We start from the raw sequence: 23,042 nt of genomic DNA on the forward strand, positions 1-23,042 counted from the left end.
GGCCAAGAATTCACTGAGTATTATTGCCCCGTGCTCTATGGTGGGGGTGAATATTCCAAAGGTTTTAGGTTAGAAAATGGACTTTTTTGGTTTTTTACATATTTTTATTATCTTAGTTCAAGATAAGGAAAACGTGATCACTGATAACATAAGTCTCAGGATATCGTTCTTAAAATGTATTAAATATAAATTCCAGAAATTGGCTATTGATAGAAAACAGAGGTTTTTTTCTCTCTGACATCTTACTCCCTGTGAATAGGTGTATGATACTTTCTTCCTGTGGGTCATTTAATGATAAGAGCCCCATTAATTTTTATACAAGGAAAAAATTCAGGCCACCTTCAGTTGTCTTTTAGTTTTTTTATTTCTACAATAGATGTAATTAATATTCTTTTCAGATAAATGGCTATGGTTAAATCATATGAAAAGAATGACAGGGTCTGCTTTTTTCCTTCCTTTTTTCTTCTTTCCCTTCTTATTTCTTTCCTTCCTCTGTCTTTCTTTTTCCTCCTTTCATCATATATATGTTACCTGTATGGTACTAACTGCCGGCAGTCCTCACATCAGAAACATATAGTCCAGGTATCCCAGGACTTCAGAGTCTCTAGAGCAGCAGAGCTATGGTGATTCTAACCATAGCAAGTTGACTGCTGTACCTGTGTGGAAGTGAGACTGGAGCGGCTCAACTCCAAGACCTCTCTATAAATCAGAGAAACTCTACAGAAAAGGTGATGATTGAATTGAAGCTTTAAAACAGGCGAATAAGAGAAAGGAAACAGTGGTGGAGTTTTAGCATAAGCAGCAGACAGACAGATCAGTTGAATTCAAATCCCAGGTTTGCCTTTGATTGGCTGTGAATTTAACAAGTCACTTAGTCATTACTGTAAGGTTCTGTTTCCTTATTTGCAGCATGGGTTAATGACAGTATCTGCCTCAGCTGGCTTATTGTGAGGAGTACACCAGGTAGAACACACAAAGAACTTGACACAGCACCTGGTGAAGGGGGAGCCCTCCCCAGGGATGAGCAGCTACAACTTGTAGTTGTTCGGGATGGGACGGTGCTAGTGTTGCTTCCCTTCACTGTCAAACCACCAACACTCTGCTGCTTGCATCAGCTTTGCTGAGGTCGTGGAGCTCACTGGAATAATGGTGTGGCCCTGCCTCCAAGCATTAAGTGCCATGTTATAATCGCTGACCACTACTTTTCTGGGAAACTATCCACTCATTTGCCAGCAGCCCTCATCAGCTCCTAGAAACCAGGTGCTTCTGCTCAGCTTCCTACTGGGACCAATGAAGCAATGGAGCGAAGGTACGGGGATGACCAGTCAGATGCTGCTGCCCCTGGGGAGAAGCACATGCCCTGAGGGCCTGATCATGAGGTGTCCAGTGTCAGAGCCCCCTGTTGGGAGGGAGTTCAGAGAGCCTGAAGTCAACCATCCTCTCGTGGCTTTGCTCTGTCATCCTGAAGGACTGCACAGACCCTGATCAGGACAGAAGCTGCTGAGGCTGAACATGTGCCCAGGGACTTAAGTGACTCTGAAACATCTTGATCACTCCTCCGGCTCCCAGCAGTTATCCCAAAGGCAGGAAGTAACTTTAGGATCACTGTGATTAACATGTAATCAACCAATCAATTAATCAACCAAATAGAACTTGCTTTGGCATTACCTTCTGAAGGAAACAAACTTGGTAACTTTGTTGAACGACTCAGAGCAAACAAGCCAAGTGCTTTGATAAAATCTGAACCCAGTTTGTTACAAGTCCAATTACTCCAACTTCTGAAGTTAGAGGATATTCCCATTATTTTACTGAACTTCTGATTTATTGTGAGGTGAGAGATACCTGTGTTTGTTTAAGGTCCCTTTATTCCTCATTCTGAGAATAGATCAGGATGCAAGAAAAGCCTGGTCTGCATAGAAAAATACCTGAAGCAAGAGAGTGACACAAACTACTTGCATGGAATCCTTGGCAAAGAGTTTATATTTGAGCAGGGGCTACTCTCAGGAATCTCCTTCCACCAAACCCCTAAGACCTCCTAGACCACTGGCCCAAATTTAAACTGTGGAGGTCTGGGAATAGCTCTGTCAGGCTTTTTCTTTCCTTTAGAAAAATATTAACCTGAGCACTGTATTTCCTAAAAGGCAAATACTCCATATTCCATCTTTCTCTCAATTATTGTTAATAAGTATTGAGTACTTGCTTAGTGGGCCATCCTTTGACCCAGCAGTGGGAATCTAGGGTCCGTTCGTCATCCTGCTGTTGCCATCTAAAGCAAATATGGAGGATGCTTAGATGCAAAATGGGGAGAGTTGTTAGACTTTAGGTAAGGAATTGACAACATTTGAACTTAATAAGAAATTAATTAATAAATAGTAAAACTATATTTCTCACCTGAGCTTCCCTTTTCTCTTTCCTGAATGGTGCAAAAGGTTCAGATATGCTAGTAACAAGAATAAAACAGCATGTGTCATTGAGAAGAAAAAACAAGAAGGAAAACTTAGCCATCTGCACCAGAGAAAGCTCTTTATCTGCTTACAGTAAAACTAATAAAGGGTTATACACGGTGGGGGTGAGATCTGCTCCTGATTCCCGTCATGAGGGAGAGGGAAAGATGAAAATGAATACTGAGTCACCCAGGGTCAGGCCAGGAATTACTGTGTCAAGTTCTGTCTTAAGCTTCAAAACAGAGGAAAGAGGCAGAGGAGGAGAACCAGACTGACGACCACAGCCTGCATCTGGAAGACTGAGGCCAGACCCAGCACCCACACCCCCATCCAGAGGCCCCTGCAGCCCAGACATTCCATAGGCCAACAAGGCACACACTCCCATCCAGAGACCCCTGCAGCCCAGACATTCCATAGGCCAGCAAGGAGATGCAGGTGATTTCAGGTGTGTCTCACCCAACAAATGCTTCTGTGCCATCTGCTTGCTTGGACCCCTCTCACCTGGGCTTTCATTGTAGAAGAAGAAATTATAAATGTACCCTGTCAAACAAAGAAAAACTCTCCAGTTTCAGTGAAAACTTACAAGTGATTTCAGAACAATGACAGGCTTCTTAGAGACTAAATAAAATGAGTTGAGATTACTTTGGATTATCGAGGCAACCAAAGAGATAGAATGAAACACAACAGTTTTCTGCCTTTATCTGGAGAAGCCCAGAGCTCTTTAATGAGGCAGCCATTCTGCATATCCTTGCCCCTTCCACAGATAGGTCCAGGTATATGCTACTATGCTAAAACTCGCTGCAAATGCTCACGGTCTCCATGTGTGCCCTAAGCTAGCTCAGCAAGCTCTAATTAGGTGACAGTCTACTGATAGGGCACTAGGATCCCTTCTACATAGCATAAGAAGAGAAAAGGGAAAGGGTTTTGATTCAGGGTCCACCTTCACATGACTCCTGCACTAGGCATTCTAGGAGGGTCTCGCAGAACTGGCTCTGTACACGGTGCTGTGATGTTTCAGATGAGTAACTACAATACAAGGCGACACACTGCTCCTGCTGCCGTTAAGGGACTGGATGAGAGTTCATCAGTAAAGGGATGATGCATCCAGTGAAGGAGGGATGCTGGATGCGGGTCATTAAGGGTCTTCGCAGGCAGGGGGATCTGGTTGCATTTCTTTCTGGAGATGGTGTGCAGGTGGGTGGAGGGCAGTATGTTCTAAAGTGAGTTAGGGCTAAAGCTTGACCAGAGATTAAGAAACCAGAGAGGAGAAAAAGAGGAAAATGCTTACTAATATTACAAAGGACATTTCACATCAATCTAAGAGACATTTATTTTACTAGTTCAGCTGTAGATAGAGGGCATTATTAGGTTTCAAAATATCATCATGGCACACTGAAGTTAAAACAGATAGGACAGGGGCTGGGCGCAGTGGCTCGCATCTGTAATCCCAGCACTTTGGGAAAGTGAGGCGGGTGGATCACCTGAGGTCAGGAGTTCGAGACCAGCCTGGCCAACATGGTGAAACCCTGTCTCTACTAAAAATACAAAAAATTTGTGGGGCACGGTGGTGCACACCTGTAATCCCAGCTACTCAGGAGGCTGAGGCAGGAGTATTGCTTGAACCCGGGTGGCAGAGGTTGCAGTGAGCCGAGATTATGCCACTGCACTCCAGCCTGGGTGACAGAGTGAGACTCTGTCTTGAAACAAACAAACAGCAACAACAACAGCAAAATATAGATAGGACAGGACACTGACTATGGGTCAGCAGGCACAGCCAGACATTGCTGCTCTACTCCAGACCAGTGCTTTTTCCTGTGCTAGTCACTGGCTGAACACAGCCACTGAGCAGTTGAAAGTAGACTAGTCTGAATTGAAATGTGCTGTAAGTATCACTGTATTTAAAAGATTTAGTACAAAAAGAAGTAAACTATCTCACCTACGTTTTAACATTGATTACATTTTGAAGTGATAATATTTTTAATATATTGGGTTAAACAAAATACAAAATATATTATTGAAATAAGGTTCAACTGTTTCTTTTTATTTTTCAAGGTGGTTACTAAGATTACTAAAATAATTTTTTTTTCTTTCTTTTTTTTTTTTTGAGACAGAGTTTCCCTCTTATTGCCCAGGCTGGAGTGCAATGGCGCGATCTCGGCTCACTGCAACCTCCACCTCTCGGGTTCAATCAATTCTCCTGCCTCAGCCTCCCAAGTAGCTGGGATTACCGGCATGTGGCACCACACCCGGCTAATTTTGTATTTTTAGTAGAGACGGGGTTTCTCCATGTCAGGCTGGTCTCGAACTCCCGACCTGAGGTGATCCACCCGCCTCGGCCTCCCAAAGTGGTGAGATTACAGTCGTGATCCACCTTGCCCGGCCTAAAATAACTTTAAGCTGCCTGTGTAGCTGGAATTATTTCTCTGTTGGGCAGTGCTGCATTAGACAATGAGACCCTGGAAGGTGGGCAGTGGACCCGGAGAGGATCAGAAGAGAGGCTGACCGGCTGCCTGGATGGGTCTTTCAGGTGAGGAGGTGGAACCCCAAAAGAAGTCCATTGGGAATAGGAAGAAGGACATCCTGTTGGAAAGATACCCTTTTTGCCTTGGAAACGGTAAAATGTGTGCCGTGCAAACTGTTTTTAAAACACTGAGGTGTTTAAGTATTTGGTCCAAGGTCACATCTCAGTGTGGGTCAGTGTTGGGAACTGTAAACCAAGTATGTCTAAAGGAGGTCACCTCCCAGGGCTCACTCCTTTAGTAGAAATTCGGAGACACAAGCCAGGACAATCTCCTTGAGTGGGCAAGAAAAGTAACCTGCATGGACCAGTCACCTGTGATTTCCTTTCAAGCACTGGCAATGTGCGCCTCTTGGTGAAAGCTCTAGGCGGCTGCCTTTCCCTTGGCTACAAAGAGGGGTCCAGTTAGCGTCAGGCTTGCCCATCAACCTTTGTTCATGGGTAGGCACCTAAGGTTGCTGCCCACGTGTGTTCAGGCGGGTGCCTTCCTAGAACTGTGGAGCTCTTTTAAACTCGTACTCTTCTTTCATCTCCTACAGGAAAAATCTCTATTCGATATGTCTGTGGCCCTACAACTTCCCTAGGCTATTATATTTTAACTAGGATTAATAAAGAAGGACTTTGCTGATCAATTTTGAAAGGTAATACTTTTTAAGCCCATCTATTTTCTAAACCTACAGCACAGATTTCTGTATTTTTTCCATGTGGATAATTTGAATTCTTGAAGTGCATTTATCTGTTTTAACAATATTTTCAGTTGCCAGGTAAACCTAAATTGCATTTTTAAGCTTGACCTGAGGAATATCAATGTGTCCTATCATTTTGGCATTTAAAAAGTTTTCTTTCATTTTGATGAACATAAAACTATTCCTCTAGAAAGACAAATACAATGGAGGCTTGAAAACATTTTGGTAATGCATTCAGCAAAATGAGATTGCTTCGTAATTGGATTAAGATGTAATAGTCTTTGGGGAAATCATTTAACCTCATGGAGCTTGGACAGTTCCTTGGCTGGTGAGGAAAATTCACCTTCAAATAACTTATGAGAAACCATAGGGAAAACACTTTCCAGAACAATTATGGATTTGACTATGATGGGGATTGTTTTTTGCACAATCACTCTGAGGCAGGGCTGAAAAGGAACTGGGTCAGAGGCGAGTTCCGTCTCCCTCATACCCTTTCCATGGGGCAGTATCAAATTCAGGCTCCTGACAAAGGAAGCCAGTCGAATGACAGCCCCTTTGCAAAGTTTTCCAAAGTCTTTGAATCAATTTCCTTTGTGTTCTCAGGCCACTGAGATTTTCAGACACAAACCAAGAGGATTGAAAAGATCTCTTTTCAGGGGAAAAAAAATAAAAAGAGTGGATTTCAAAGGCATATATCCTGGTTAGTAATTCTTCTCAGCTCTTCTCCATCACTGAAACTGAAACACATTACCCTCCTTCACTAGAGTTTTCTGTAAAAACTACACCCAAATCACCTGGTTATGCTTGAGCCAGGACTGATTAAAACATTATTAAATTTGGGCAGTTCTTTGTTAACATGGGAAGTCCCATGGACTGAGCTCAATTGTCCTATATGAAGCTGAACTTTCATCCTAAAAATCAGAAGTAGCTGGTGTTGGACTCACCATGATTCCAAACTCACCTAATAGCTGCTTCTGATAATGCAATTTCAGTCAGGAGCACAAGAGAAGTGCTCATTAAAAGTGCTCATTTGACCAAAACCCTAGAAAAAAAAAAATCAGTCAGTATTTTCAAGGTCCCACCTGGCTTGGTTCATCATCCACAATCAAACGATTGAACAAAATGCATGTGCCTGACCCAGGTTCTTACTCATAATGTTTCTGTCTGAGATGTGAAGTTGCTGTCACCTGCTCGTAGTCAGAATATTTAAAAATGAGAGTTCATGGTTTTAGTTGAGACTGTGTAACAGCCCCCAAGAAAAAAAACAAGGGAAAAAAACTGGATGTGGAAAACTTAAGTTTTCTGCAGCGTTTGACAAAAATCACCACGTCTATCAACATGTGGCTTCCAGCTTCAAGAAGTTTGTCTCTTTATGTTGAGAACAAGGACAGAGTAGAAAAGCAGAATAAATATTGGATCTAAGGTCTAAACAGATCTGCAAAGTGCATCAGCCCTCAAGGACCAGCTATAGCATCTGCCATCTTTTTCTTAGATGCTTTGCTTCTAATTGCATAGATACAAAATGTTATTGTAGATGAATCCAGTTATACAAATGGGACCAGGAAATCCAAAGTGAAACATTATAAAACAGTCACAAAAGCTTATTATATTCTAAAAGATATCTTGTCATAATAAAAGAACAAAAACAAAAAATCAAAAAACAAACAAAAAACTGCCAACTTCAATTTAAATCAAAGAAGAGAATAAGTGGGCAAATACTTTTTCAGGCACATCTGAGAAATCTTGTTTCAAATATCCTGTATCATGACACAGGACAGAACTCAGTAAAGGATAGATTAAGATGTGCCAACACATGAATCTAGACTCCCTGGAAGACAGGAAATAGGAAAGAGAAAACTCATTGCAGTAGTGGAAAGTCCACTTTTGCAGACAGGCATGGGTGAGTGTCCTCTGACCAAATAGTGGAGCTGTCAGAATGAGTTCAGATGAAGCCTGCACCCCAGTGCCCTAGACTAGAATTCTTGCCTCTGTCGTGGGTACATAAGACTTGATTGTGTAGATAGGGGGAGCTGAGCCTGCGATTGAGGATTAACTGTCGTTATTTACTGGAAGAAAACTTACCCCGACTTGGTTACTTTGAGTCAGTCTGAGGTACCCACTGTCCACTCTCCTACCGGGGAAGGTCAGCAACAGCTTCATTCTCCTGACTACTGTGCCCTCCGCATGCTCCCAAGCCCACCATGTTTCACCAGGCTCTGCTTACCTCCTGTGAGCCTTGGCTCTGACCCTTATTGCAGCTCACGTCTTGCCCACGTGGCCTGGTTGCTTGGTCTTTGGCTGATGCTGAGCTCTTCTTCAAGGGCTTGGCTTGGACCCCTGCTCTAAGGATTCTTTCTGGATCAAAGCCAATGGCAGGAATTCCTGCCGTGTTTGTTCCTGATCTAAAGCCCAGCCGAAGGTAGAAAACAGGGGTCCAGGCCAAGGATGTTGTGTGGAGATCCCACACAGCTGTTGACTATTAGGAAGCAGCACTAGTATCATCGACGGTACGAAAAAAGGTACTCTGCTCTCCACCTCATTGTGTCCCCTCTCTTATCTTGGCAACAGAATGATTGCTACTGCTGTTTTGTAGGTGAGGAAACCAAGGCTCAGAGGTAGAGGAGCACAGTCTCAAACCCGGTATCTTCAAGTGTCGGTTTTCATGAAGAATAAATGAGATGAACTGAAATGAAATGAACTGATTATATGAGATGAGCAATTACTTATCAGTTTCCATCAAGGTAATTAGCCTCAATAGGCTTTTCCTGTGAAATCTACTTTAGTTTGCAGGGCTGTTCCGAATAACCTCAATACAGATATTACTTGGTTTCGCGGTGCAGGATTCTGTTCACGTCCCTTGGGTTTCACAACTGCTTAGAAATTTTTGACTAACCTGATCTCTTTGAGCAGCTATATAGAAATTTTATCATGTGATTATTAAGCAAAATAAAACGACAGAGAGACAGAACAAAGGACAGAAACATGTATATTTACCAACATACAGGCACAGATACATATGTATATGCATAAATATGTATTTGTATATATGTGTATGCATACACCCCCCCACACACACACACATCTTTGATTCTTGATCCTTGGCTTGGTGTGGTTAGATGGATGGATGAAAAATTAATGCATAGATAATTGTGTATATAATCCTCCACTCATTCCTATAATCATACCATGAACCTCTGAAAGTTCATTTAAATTTTAGCAATACCATTGCTGTCATGTGAGCTGTTTTCTTTATTCTATCAGGAACACGGGATACTGTAATGATTATGGAGCATTTATTTCTCTAGATTCTAAATCCAGTGATAAAATTAAACTCTGAATAGAGTATCACTGAGTTATGTTGAGAAAATGGTAGCAAAGCTGTTAAAAGATAAGAAAAATGTTCTAATGCAGAACTCAGGTCACTCATGCTTCTCACTGGTGTGTAGCCAGATACACATGAGCCCAGAGAGCAGGACCAGATGCCCGTGCAGTGACATGGAAACCTGCCATTTGAAAATAAATATTTTAGCAGGTTTGGAAAGAGATACCAAGCATATTTTGAATTCCTAGGTAATCCTCACCAGCTATTTGAACTATCTAAAGAAGACATACATATGGCCAACAATCACATGAAAAAATGCTTAACATCACTGACCATTAGAGAAATGCAAATCAAAACCACAATGAGAACCATTTCACACCAGTTAGAATGGCTAGTATTAAAAGTAAAAAAATAACAGATGCTGGTGACGTTGTGGAGAAAACAGAATGCATATACACTGTTGGTGGGAACGTAAATTAGTTCAACCATTGTGGAAGACAGTGTGGCTATTCCTCAAAGACCTAAAGACAGAAATACCACTTGATCCAGAAGTCCTATTACCAGGTATAAACCCAAATAAATCCAAATTATTCTATTATCAAGACATATGCATGCGTATGTTCATTGCAGCACTGTTCACAATAGGAAAGACATAGAATAAACTTAAACGTCCATCAATGATAGACTGGATAAAGAAAGTGGTACATATACATGGAATACTATGGAATACATGGAATACTATGAGGCCATGAGAGGAATGAGATCATGCCCTTTGCCGGAACATAGATGGAGCTAGAGGCCATTATCTTTAGCCAACTAATGCAAGAACAGAAAACCAAATACCGCATGTTCTCATTTATAAGTGAGAGCTAAATGATGAGAACACATGAACACATAAAGGGGAACAACACACACTGGAGCCTATCAGAGGGTGGAGGGCGGGAGGAGGGAGAGGATCAGGAAAAATAGCTAATGGATATTAGGCTTAATACCTGGGTCATGAAATAATCTATAGAATAAACCCCCATGACACAGGTTTACCTGCGTCACAAAACTGCACGTGTACCCTGTACTTAAAAGTTAATAAATGAAATAACAATTAAATATTTATCTTTTTATGTTTTTAAAATGATATATTTTTAAGGTGTACATCATGATGTTCTGATATAATTATCTTGATATATATATATTTTGATATACATATCTTGATATATATACATCAAGATAAGTATATCCTCCCTCCCTCCTTCCATCTTTCTCTTCCCTCCTTCCCTTCCCTTCCCCTTCCTTCCTTCTTTCCTTCCTTCCTTCCTTCCTTCCTTTCTCTCTTTCTTTCTTTCCTTCTTTCTTTCTTTTTCTTTCTTTCTCCTTTTCTTCTTTTTGTGGTAAGAGTATTTAAAATCTACTTTCTTGGCAAATTACAAGTATGCAATAAAATATTTCTTTTAAAGTTAATAAATAAACACACAGATACCTGTTTATGTCTATATCTATGTCATCTATTTACATCCATCAAACATATATATACATGTGAATAAGGTAGTTGTTTCTCCAAATGTACAGAAGGATTGCAAATCCAAGCTGGGCTGATGAATTCAGAGCCATTGCCTTTAGCATAAATGCTATTTCTGGACCCTTCCTGGCCTGATCCCAAGTAGTGGTAAGGGATGTCAGTTGTCCTTTACAACCACCACAGAGGAGAGAGGCAGAAGGCATCCTGCTGTTTTGCTGTCTTGTATTACAAGAATCCCAGGGTGATAGACAAATTTAGAATGCATTTATAAACCGAAGTTCATTGTAGAAAACCAGTTGGTCCTCTTTGAACTTTCCCAGAGGGCATATTTCCATGGAAGCATGGGAATTTAGATTACATTCTTTTTCAGACTGGTCACTTTTCTCAAGGGTGTTTCAAGTTCAAGTTCAGAACCCTGAGTTATTCAATTTTCCATTCACAAGGTAGAATTCTATAATTCCTCAGACATCCATTGTTGAAGCATCTGTTTGTCAGCTCAGAGAAGCTCTGAGTAAGAATCCCATGAAGACAATCCAGAGATCAGCTGGTTATTGGGTTTAAAGTACTCAGAACTTTCAAGCAAGGTGAGAAAATGAATTTCATATTTTCACAGTAAAAAACCAATCCCATCTATGCATTCATTATTAATATCAAGTGCATGACCCGTACTCTCTGACACAAGTTCTATAATCTAGATAGCTGAGGTTTAAAACAAGAGAGAGAAGTTGCCTTTCTAGTCAGAAGCCGGGTCCATGAAGCCCACCATTCTGTTGCCAACAATAGTTTCCTGGGATATTCTATGAAATAGCCTTTTTACTTGTCCTGACATTGACCTCTGAGGTTCATTTATGGAACTGCTTTTTATTTTTTACTCAAACCAGTTTTACTTTTTTGCCCTTCTTACTGGTAAAAATCTTGGAGTCATGAACTCCATAATCTGATTTTCTACTCTGAAGTAGCTTCTTTTTATTTATTCTCAGCCTGCCTTGCTCATGCTGAAAGTTGCTTTGTTTTAAAATTATGATCTCTCTATTTCTGTCCTCTTATTTGTTTTTCTCTTTTTATTATACTTTATCTATTTTCAGGAATAATTTGGGCAAGAAGTGCCCAGGTTTTAGTATAGACACCAAATTCATGCCTCTTTTAGTCACAAGAGAGAACTTTCCTTACCTCATCTTTATTACAATACAGTTCAGAGAAAAGTTCACGTGTTCTTTTTTTGAGACTATTAGCATACTTACCACTTAGATTTTCCTGCTAAAATAGGCCTGATTGTGTGCTATCACAATTCTTTACAATGTGCATTGAAATGAAACACAAAACACATTATTGTGACCATAACTTAACAAAAAATTTGGCTGAAGCTCATAGAACTATAAAGATTAGTATTTCTGTTCTCACAAATAAAATTTATCATACGCATTTCTTCAATAATTCAGCAGGCAGCTTTGCTTGCCTTCTAGGGTTCAGACCTGTGGCTTGGAGAAGCATCAGTACCCTGGAGACTTGCTGAGCACTGGCCACTGCTGTCCACCTCCTCCCCATGTGACCTGGCTTCCCCCTCTCTGAGAAATGGAAACAATAAGAAAATAATGCTCCAGACTCCCTCCTCTTAGCTCTTCATCTGCCAGCACCCGTCTCCACTTTCTTCCCCTTTGTACATCTTCCTTGGATGCCCTCTCCATACTCCCGCCGAAGCAAGCTTCTCCAGCAATGTGTGCTGCCCCCCTGTTTTCCCCTGACTCCAGGGCACGGCTCCCAGAGCTTTCTCCACTTTCTCCCACATTGCCAAGTTTCTCCTCTTCACTGGATTATCACCATCTATGCAAAAGCATGCTGTCATTTCTCCCATTTTTGATGAACCTTCTCGTAACCCCATTTCTTCTGCCTGCAGTCACCCATTTCTTTGCTCCCTTTTTCAATAAAGCTGTCAAGAGTTATCTATACTCACTAACTCCATTTCCTCTCCCCCTCTTGTCTTTTAACCTCACTCCACCGGCTTCTGTCCCCTATACTCCACAAACACATTGTGGAAGATCTTTGTGATGCTAAACCCAATGGGACCAGTTACATTCCACTCAGCTGACCCCTTCCTCTCTCTTGATTCGTGTTGTCTCTTAGATTCCACAATACCACACTCCTGTGGTTTTTCTCAAAACAAGTTTTCCTTTCTTTCCCCTCTGATTTTTTACTTTTTATGGCCCAGAGCTCAGTCTTCCTGTCCTCTCTATCCACACACATTCCTCTTGTGACCTTATGCAGTCTCACGGCTTCAAATACCATTCACACACTGATGTTCAAGTTCATAGTCTACACTGCAGCCTCCTGACATTGCCTCCTTTGTCCAACTGTCTTTTGGACATCTCCACTGGTGCTTTATTCACACTGGACTCTCCACACATTCAACACTGAGCCCATTCCCCATCTTCCCTTCTCAACTGATAGCTACCCTGCTCTACCAACTTTTTCCTCCCCCAAACCTGGGGTCATTCTCAACTGTTATCACTTTTGCACATTCCATATCCTTTGAGTGAGGGAATTGCTTTGGCTTTATTTTGAAACTTGTCCAGCAATCTAATTATTTCTTACCATCTCTGGGACTACCACTCTATTCTGAGGGACCACAATCTCATGCCCCTGTTTCCCAGTGGCCTTGGATTTGGTCTCCACGTTCCTGACCCTGACTCTACCCCACGTCCTCTGGAGTCTGTCCTAGATACAGAAGCCAGAGTGGCTCATTGTAAATGTCTGTTCCTGGTATCCCTTACTGCTGAAAACTTTTCTTCTTCTAAAATGGCTTGCTAGACTCCACATAACCTAACCCCACATTATTTTCCTCACTACCAAATTTCTCCCTGTTCTCTTTACTCCAGATGTGCCTGTCACCAGATCTTCCATTCCATTGGCTTCCTCCAGCCTCAGAGCCTTTGTCCAGATGCTCTTTCTGCTGAGAAAGCCCTTGCCCTAGATAGCGATGTGACTAATTTTCTCATCCCCTTTAAGAGTTTTCAAAATGTCCTTCTTTTTGAAAATAAAGCCTACCCTGGTGATGTGGTTTGGCCAAAATCCCCCACCCAAATCCCATTCTGAATTGTAGTTCCCATAATCCCCACGTGTCATGGGAGGGACCCTGTGGAAAGTAATTGAATCATGGGGGTGGTTTCCCCCATGCTGTTCTCATGATGGTGAGTAAATTCTCATAAGGTCTGATGGTTTTATCAGGGACATTTCCCTTGCTTCACTCATACTTCTCCTTGCTGGTGCCGTGTGAAGAAGGATGTGTTTGCTTCCTCTTCTGCCACGATTGTAAGTTTCCTGAGGCCTCCCCAGCCATGCCGAACTGTGAGTCATTTAAACCTCTTTCCTTTATAAATTACCCAGCCTTGGGTATCTCTTTATTAGCAGTGTGAGAACCAGTTAATACACTTGGCCACTATATTTTAAAAATCATAACCAGCTGCCTTTGATACTATTTCTTTTCCTTGCCTTATTTTGTTTTGCTATTTGTCATTTAGTATACTTACTATTTGTGTTCTCACACTAGAATGTAAGCTGTAAGAGGGCAGAGGATTGTTTTTTTTCTTGTTCACTGATCGTTCCAGGGTGCCCAGAAGAGGACCTAGCACATATTAGGCACATGCTAGTTGAGAAATGACCATAATGTACTTAATTCTCCCAGCTATCCTTTATGAAGTACTGCTGCTGGCCTCACAGAGGCGCAGGAGATGCATTGACTTATCTGCCCACAGGCACACAGCACACAGCTTAGAAGCTACCCAGCTGGAATTTGAGCCTATGCAGTCAGACATCCAGAGGCCTGCTCTTAACTGCTTTGGCAAAATACCCACGCTTCTCCAAGAACTGAGCATCCAGGATGTCTTAGTCCTTTCTGTGTTGCTACAAAGAAATATCTGAGGCTGGGTGATTTATAAAGAAAAGAGGTTTATTTTGCTCATGGTTCTGTAGGCTGTGCCTCTGCTCAGCTTCTGGTGAGGGCTTCTGCGCTGCACCAAACCTAGTGAGAAGGTCAAAAAAGAAGCAGGCACTTGAAAGGGACCAAACCCGAGAGTGTCCTGGCTTCATAACAACCCACTCTCAAGGGAACTCATCCATTCCTTCAAGAACTGATTCATCTCGTGAGATGGAAAACTCACTCACTACCATTAGAACAGCACCAAGTCATTCACAAGGAATCTGTTCCCATAACTCAAACATCTTCCACTAATACCTTCCTCCTAATATTGTCACGCTGGGGATTAAATTTCAACATGAGCTTAGGTGGGAACAACGACAACAACAAAAAACCATAGCACAGGGGAACATGATCGATAAACCTGCCCTCACTGATGGAGCAGTCCAGTGAGAGAGGTAGATATTAAACTCATGATCAAGCCCTATACTCAACTTGCCTCAAGTCCTCTCTCAGATGTAAGCACTCTGTCTTCCAACTGAACCCAGGAATATCTCCACATGGGTTTCATCCGTCACTTTGAAGCAAGTCAGCTCTGTTAGCAGTGGGTCACTGCAGGTCTTAGAAGGAAAAATCATAGCAACAACGTTTTGTAAAAAAATCATAATTAAAGAACTCAAAAGTGAACTATGGTGCATTAGTTTTCTACTGCTATCATAACAAATTGCAACAAATTCACAGGACATGTGACAGCTGCATGGCAGCAGAAGAGAGGGAGGTGAGCTAGATATTTTTAGAGGTAGACTCCAAAGAATTTTATGATCTGGAAAAGAAGTTGTAATAAAGAATCACAATGTCTTTTTTCTATTATAGATTCCTTTAAAATTAAACTTAGCATCTACTCATAGATATTATTATTAAATAGCCAAAATATTATTATTCTTGATCCACTAGAACTAATCTCATATCTTGACAAATAAGAAAATACAAGGGTTTTATTTTTTATTCTTTTACTCCTATGAATTCATTGACATTCGATCAGAATGATAAAAATAGGTAAAGCTGAAAATTCCCATAAACTCTTGGGGCTAAGACAGCGCTGTTTCCTCCAGTCCTTGCTGCTGTACCAAGAGAGCAGACGCTGTTCCAGTATCTCACTCCATCACCAGCACCAGCCCAACCTCCACGCCTACCATCCCTCCAGTGGTGCAGGTGGAGGGCTGGGTGATGCTGCATAAGCAAACAGAAACCAGTGTATTTTTACAAACTATTATTCTTTAAGATCTGTAAATATAGAATCTTGTTAGTTAATTTGTCTCCTAGTGGCTGTGTGATTATCTAAGATGACTTCACAATCTACATTTTAGTTTTTCAGTAAATATCAAGTGTGTTTTATATTTACAATAAAGTTGGAACAAAGAGACTTGAGCTATAATTATTTTCAGATTAACTGATTAAATAGCCAGGAAATCTGTATGCATCAGCTAAAAACTACCATGATAAATTTATTAAAGTAGTTAATTTAAAAATGTAAAAAATAGTCTTTCATATAATATTTATTATCTTAAAATATAATAGAGCATATATTAAATAATTTTATACATGTAAAAATTTAACCTTTTGAAATCAATATGGCAACATATGGGGAAAGCTCTAAAGAGAGTCAAAACCTTGAATCATTCAAAACCTCTCTTAAGCATTTATAAAACGGATCTGTTCTCCCAGATGTGATGAAACAAGCTTCCCTGGTGGCATTATCAATGAGAGCAAACAATTTAAAAAACTCTAAACATCTAACGTCAGAGGAAAGAAAGATAAAGAAGTTCATGAATTTATGTATAATATTTATATTACACCTCTTTCCATAAAATGTTTAACACTGCTTATAACAAATATCCATCAAAATAGAAAAATATGTTTACAACAGTTTTACCAAAAAAGGTATACAAAATGCATCAACTATAAAAGTTAGCATTATTTCTGTGAATGAGTTGTGAACAGGCTTTTTGTTTTTGATTTTTTTTCTGAGAAAGGGTCTCCTTGTGTCATCCAGGCTGGAGTGAAGTGGTACAACCTTGGCTCACTGCAACCTCCACCTTCCAGGCTCAAGCAATCCTCCCACCTCAGCCCCTAGTAACTGGGACCACAGGCGTGCACCACCACACCCAGCTAATTTTTGTATTGTTTGTAGAGATAGGGTTTTGTCATGTTGCTCAGGGTGGTCTCAAATTCTGAGTTCAAGCCATCCACCCGCCTTGGCCTCCAGAGTGTTGGGATTACAGGTGTGAGCCACTCTGCCCAGCCTTGAACAGATCTTAATAGCCTACTTACATCTTAGCTAAGAAAAAAAAATGTACAGAATTCTAATTATGAGAGAGGAGAAAACATTAAGTTCAAGGGGACACAGAGTTTTCTTAGTCCTAAATTCTAAAATAGCTTTCTCTTATAGAAGATTTATCACAAGGACGTAAACCAGTATAATAACAAGGGTTCTCTAAAAACATTTAGGCATTATTAAGCAGCCAGGATATTACTGTTTTTGATCCACTAGAACCAATTTTATGTCTTGAGAAATAAGAAAATACAACGGTTTCCATTTTTATTCTCTTACTTTAAAGAACAACTTTATTAAAAGTTCAGGAACAGATTTCCTAGCCTCATCCCATATACTATCCATCAATAAAAATTGAGAGATGACATCTCACTTCAAGTCTGAGCAATGGAAGAGGTAAAATGAGGTAGTTCAGATATACATGGACTGATTGGCTAGATCTATTCTTAGCACGTAGTGTCTCTAAATTTTGACTGTACTGCATTGTATTAGTCTGTTCTCATGCTGCTAATAAAGACATACCCAAGACTAGGTAATTATAAAGGCAAGAGGTTTAATTGACTCACAGATCCACGTGGTTGAGGAGGCCTCACAGTCATGGTTGAAAGCAAGGAAGAGCAAGTCACATCTTACATGGTGGCAAGCAAGAGAGAATGAGAACCGAGCGAAAGAGATTTTCCCTTATAAAACCATCAGATCTCATGAGACTTGTTCACTACCATGAGAACAATATGGGGGAAACTGCCCCCATGATTTAATTATCTCCCACTGGGTCCCTCACACAATATGTGGAAATTATGGGAGCTATAAGTCAAGATGAGATTCGGGTGGGGACACAGCCAAACCATATCATGCATGTTCCTCATCTAATGACATCTTATGAATCTAATCTCTGTAGTGCAGACGCTTGAATCTGCACACTCTGGTGCTTTTCTGTCACTACTGTTTTATGTTGTTTAAATTTATGAATGAGAATAAACCTATACATTTCAGAAAACATGGTTCAATGAATACATAATTTTATTTATTCAGATAATGGAATATTTACTCAGATATTTAAATTACAATTATGAAAACTACTTAGAAAATGTGGTATCTACAGTAACATAATGATATTAAATGTAGTCGGCAGACTTCTGCGACAATCCCCAATGACTGCCATGTTCTTTGTATTCATGTCCTTGCACTTAATCCCGTCCTTTGAGTGTAGGGTAGACACAGTGATCTTCTAACCCGGCAAGTTTCTCTGCCATTCAGGTGCTGCATCCATGGCTTCTTCACTGTAATCCTAGCTTCAGGGAGGAGGCACTGCTTCCAAATTTGTCCTTCCTTGGGTACTCTTCCTCAGCTGAGGTGATTCTTTTGAGTGCTCTTTATGCTTTCATATTCCTAGTTAGAACTTCTTTACATTGAAAGTCCTCTGTTCAAATTACTGCAGGGCTTTTTTCTCCTGATTGTACCATCCTTGATAAGGAGCTTGTTGATATGAAGTTCTCTTCCAGGATACAGGATTTAGTACCCAGTGAGAACCCTGGAGACAGTGTGAACATACCATAAGGATTGGGTTCCTAATGGCCAATGAGCAGAGAATGAAAATAAGTCTGAGCTGTGGTTCAAGGCTGGTCCAACTTGGTCACAATTGATCACATTGGAGTCCTCCTGTCTTGTAAGGGGCAGCAATTCTTTTTGATAGGAAAGGACACATTCTGGTGGTGAGCTTGCCTTTCTGGTTTGGGGCCTCTGCACAGTATTCTGTTGCTCTGGGAGCTTACAGAATGTTTGGTGCATAGTGAGGCATTTCATGTGACATCACATCACACCAAGGGACCCACTTTATAAAAACGGAGGCATGACAGTGGGGACGTGACCACAGCACTAATCTCACCACACATCACACCCTCAGAAGCATCCAGTCCAGAGTAATGGGATAGCCTGCAAAGATGCATCTTCTGGGTCAGCTCAGAGGTAATGTCCTGTGAGTATCAGGGGTCATTTTTTAAAATTCAGTGTAGGTGCTAAGTCAATGACCATTTCATGTGCTACATTCCCAACAGAATAAATCATTAGGTTTCAGCAGAAGTGGCCTTGTCAGTCATCATATCCACTTGTGAATGTGTGATTTTCATCTAGACAGTTGAGATTTCTGTGGATTTTAGAGGTACTGATTTCCAGAGGACACAGTTAGAGTTCTACTGAATGCAAAACTCCAGCCACCACGTGGGCAGTTCAGACTGCTTGTGCCAAAGGAAGGGAATCCTCTTACAGAATGACTGATTTCCAATATGGCATTTCTTGTGACATCACATCAGACCAAATGGCCCACTTGATAGAAAGGAAGGTGCCACAGCGCACATGCCAGGCCACCTAGAAGAGGTTCTACCACTGCAGCAAGGTAGCTGTCCCTGCCATCAGGAGGGTGTGCGGTCACCTCTACATGGAGCTGGGGAGAAATAAGCTTGACACGTGGTATCCACGTAGTGTTTCTTAGGACTTTCTTCTCCAGTTTTAACAGTGAATGGAACCATCCCCTGATAAGGCATGATAAACACTGACTCAGACCTCCAAGGACAGGAGTTGGCTCATGACCCAGGCAAACCAGAAGAGTTGCTAGCCAAGTGGGATGAGAGCCTCATATGGGGAGAAGGGAAAGTTATGAGCATCATTTGCACATTGAGGCTGGCTCTAGTGGCAGAGAGTGTAGTTCAGTCCAGAAAATTTCCTCTGCTAAGTTTCCCCAGGAGGAGATGCTAGTAGCCTCCTGGGTGAGCTGCTCCCAGGTCTCACAAGTAGCAACTCTATCAGAAAGGCCACAACAGTGGGCTCTTAAGGGTGCTGGGCTCCATCTCCCAGATCCCCTTCTAGAACAGAAGGACTTCATTTCCCTGGCTGCTGAAAACACTTTGGGCTGGTAGCTCCTCAGGAATTGCGTTGGCTGAGAGTCACCTTGCCTAAGGTCCTGCTGCCTTCTGGGCAGCCCTCAGACAATGACTGGCTAATGCAGTAGCATAGAGGCTCTGTCTCCTCATGCCAACTCTGGACCTCTCTTAGGGGGCATCTTAGATGTAAGGTCTTCTCCCTGTAGGGTTAGCAGAGATCTCACTGGGGCTGCACCTCAACCCAACTTCTTCCTCTGCCCAATTCTCCTTTCTTCCCCTCCATTCATAGGTACTGATCCTGTGATCATTCCCTAAAAAACTTCCGGGATGTTCATCTGTATCTCAGAGGTGCTTCCCAGTGAATCCGAGCTGTACATTAGGATTTTTAAAAACATCTGATACAAATGAAAATGTGAAATTTTTATTTTTTTATTCAAATGAATCTATGGCTATGACATAACCTTTTCAAAATGTATAAAGGAATATGTTTTCTAAAACGTAATTATAAAATTCATCTATCTTGTAGAGAGAAAAAGAGAACTGAGCCTAGCTAAGCAGATTAGAATCTAAGGGATGGAAAGAAAGTAAGTCAAACTCTCCATCTCCTCCCCGCACACCCACACACAATTTGCAAAGGGATGAGTTATTTAAATGTTACATCCAGAAAAAGAACAAAAAATCGTTTATTTATTAGAAGTTGGAGTTGCAAAAGGCCAAGTTAAGTATGCAACCAAAACCCAAACCAGAAACTACAGAATAAAAGATTTAGAGTCGTGTCTACAGAAATTTGAAATTATTATATGATGATATTATCCAAAATCAAATTTAAAAAACAATAAATGTGACTCATAAATGTTAATATCTTTAATACATAAAGATGTCCTGCAAATAATTAAGATAGAATCTGAAAATATAATTAAGAATGAGAATAAACAATTCAGAATTTTAAAAATAACCAGTACAAATACTATCAACCCTGAAATTGATTAATCTCAGTGATGATCAATGGGGTATACATTTCAAATATAAATGTGAAATTATTGCCACCTGTCAAGTTGGAAAAGATTAAAACAATGAAAATGTTTATGATTTCCCAGTTTATGGTTAAACATCTGTATTAGGCCATTTTTACACTGCTATAAAGAACTTCCCCAAACTGGGTAATTTATAAAGGAAAGAGGTTTAATTGACTCACAGTTCTGCATGGCTGGGGAGGACTCAGGAAAGCTACAATCATGGTGGAAGGGGAAGCAGGCACACCTTACATGGTGGCAGGTGTGTGTGTGAGAGAGAGAGAGCATGTCAGAGCACAGGAAAAGCTACCATTTATAAAACCATCAGCTCTTGTGAGAACTCATACACTATCGCATGAACAGCATGGGGGAAAATGCTCCCATTATACAATCACCTCCCACAAGGTCCCTCCCTTGACATATGGGAATTATAGGAATTACAATTCAAGATAGAAATGGGTGAGACCCTAGAGCCAAACCCTATAAGCACAACTGGAATGTGAAGGTGTAGATTTTTGAGAGGTGTAGTAGAAACAAAGCAGTAGAAAGAAAACAATTTTCAGCCTTGTGTCTCAAGTACATTTGACATAGCCTTATTTTTAATGCTAAAGCCTAAAGACAAATGAACAATGCAATAAAAAAAAGAGCTGGAGATGTAAATCAGTTCATATCTATGGCTACAGAGTCATTTGAAATAGTTTTGTAGCAAAATATTCAATTGCTTGAAAAAAATTTACATTATTTAAAATTTGTTTTTAAAATAGCATGGTATCATTTTGAAGAATCAGATAACTTACCAAACACCAAAAGTAATCATTGAATAGTATCATTATGGGGCCATTGTTATTTTTTCCCTTATGCTTTTCTGCATTTATCAAATGTTTAATATTAAATGTAAGGATTAGTTACAATAATAATCCCTAGGTATAGCAGTTATAGACATAATTAAAAGCAAATATAGTAAGTAAAAAGAAGGTTAAGGCAATGTCACTTATATCTGCAAATTTATTTATTTATATTTTTTATTTTAAGTTTTGGGATACATGTGCAGAACGTGCAAATTTATTACGTAAGTATACATGTGCAATGGTGGTTTGCTGCACCTATTTGACCTGACCTTTAAGTTTTCTCCCCTCACTCCTCACCTCCAAAACAGGCCCCGGTGTGTGTTGTCCCCTCTCAGTGTCCATGTGTTCTCACTGTTAAACTCCCACTTATGAGTGAGAACATGCAATGTTGGGCTTTCTGTTCCTGTGCTAGTTTGCTGAGGATGATGTCTTCCAGCTTCATCCATGTCCCTGCAAAGAACATAATCTCATTCCTTTTTATGGCTGCATAGTACTCCATGCTGGATATGTACCACATTTGCTTTATCCAGTCTATCATTGATGGGCATTTGAGTTGGATCTATGATTTTGCTATTGTAAATAATGCTGCAATAAACATACGTGTGCAGGTGTCTTTAGAGTAGAATGATTTATATTCCTTTGGTTATACACCCAGTAATGGGAATGCTGGGTCAAATGGTATTTCTGGTTCTAGATCCTTGAGGAATCGCCATACCATCTTCCACAATGGTTGAACTAATTTATTTTCACAACAACAGTGTGAAACTGTTCCTATTTCTCCATAGCCTTGCCAGCATCTATTGCTCTTGACGTTTTAATGATAACCATTCTGACTGGTGTGAGATGGTATCTCATTGTGGTTTTTATTTGCATTTCTCTGATGATCAGTGATGTTGTGCTTTTTACATATGTGTGTTGACTGTATAAATGTTTTCTTTTGAGAAATGTCTGTTGATACTCTTTGCCCACTTTTTCATGGGGTTGCTTTTATTCTTGTAAATTTGTTTAAATTCCTTGTAATTCTGGATATTAGACCTTCGTCAGATAGGTAAATTGCAAATATTTTCTCCCACTCTGCAGGTTGCCTGTTCACTCTGATGCTAGTTTCTTTTGCTGTGGAGAAGCTTTTCAGTTTAATTATATTCCATTTGTCAATTTTGGCTTTTGTTGCGATTGCTTTTGTCATTTTTCATCATGAAATGTTTCCCCATGCCTATGTCCTGAATGGTATTGCCTAGGTTTTCTTCTAGGGTTTTTATGGTTTTGTGTTTTAAATTTGAGTCTTTAATTCATCTTGAGTTAATTTTTGTGTAAGGTGTAAGGAATGGGTCCACTTTCAGTTTTCTGCGTATGGTTAGCCAGTTTCCCCAGCACCATTTACTGCATAGGAGATCCTTCCCCCATTGGTTATTTTTGTCAGGTTTGTCAAAGATCCAGTTGTTGGAGAGGTGTGGTGTTATTTCCGAGGTCTCTGTTCTGTTCAGTTGGTCTATATGCCTGTTTTGGTACCAGTACCATGCTGATACGGTTACTGTAGCTTTGCAGTATAGTTTGAAGTCGGGTAGTTTGATGCCTCCAGC

The 23,042-nt window shown here is 40.6% G+C and overlaps 1 long non-coding RNA gene across 1 annotated transcript in view; it reads right to left on the bottom strand.

Annotated features, from left to right (window-relative positions):
- LOC105531477 overlaps positions 1-18,439 on the bottom strand; it is a 24,934-nt gene extending 6,495 nt beyond the window's left edge. The window contains exons 1-2 of the long non-coding RNA XR_001004808.1: positions 18,278-18,439; positions 14,893-15,013 (exon numbers count right to left, since the gene is read on the bottom strand). This is a non-coding gene — a long non-coding RNA (uncharacterized LOC105531477). The remainder of the gene's footprint in view (positions 1-14,892; positions 15,014-18,277) is intronic.
- Between the last annotated feature and the right edge of the window lie 4,603 nt (positions 18,440-23,042).

The sequence above is a fragment of the Mandrillus leucophaeus genome, unplaced genomic scaffold (assembly GCF_000951045.1).
Source record: "Mandrillus leucophaeus isolate KB7577 unplaced genomic scaffold, Mleu.le_1.0 Scaffold89, whole genome shotgun sequence".
NCBI classification, from domain to species: Eukaryota; Metazoa; Chordata; class Mammalia; order Primates; family Cercopithecidae; genus Mandrillus; species Mandrillus leucophaeus.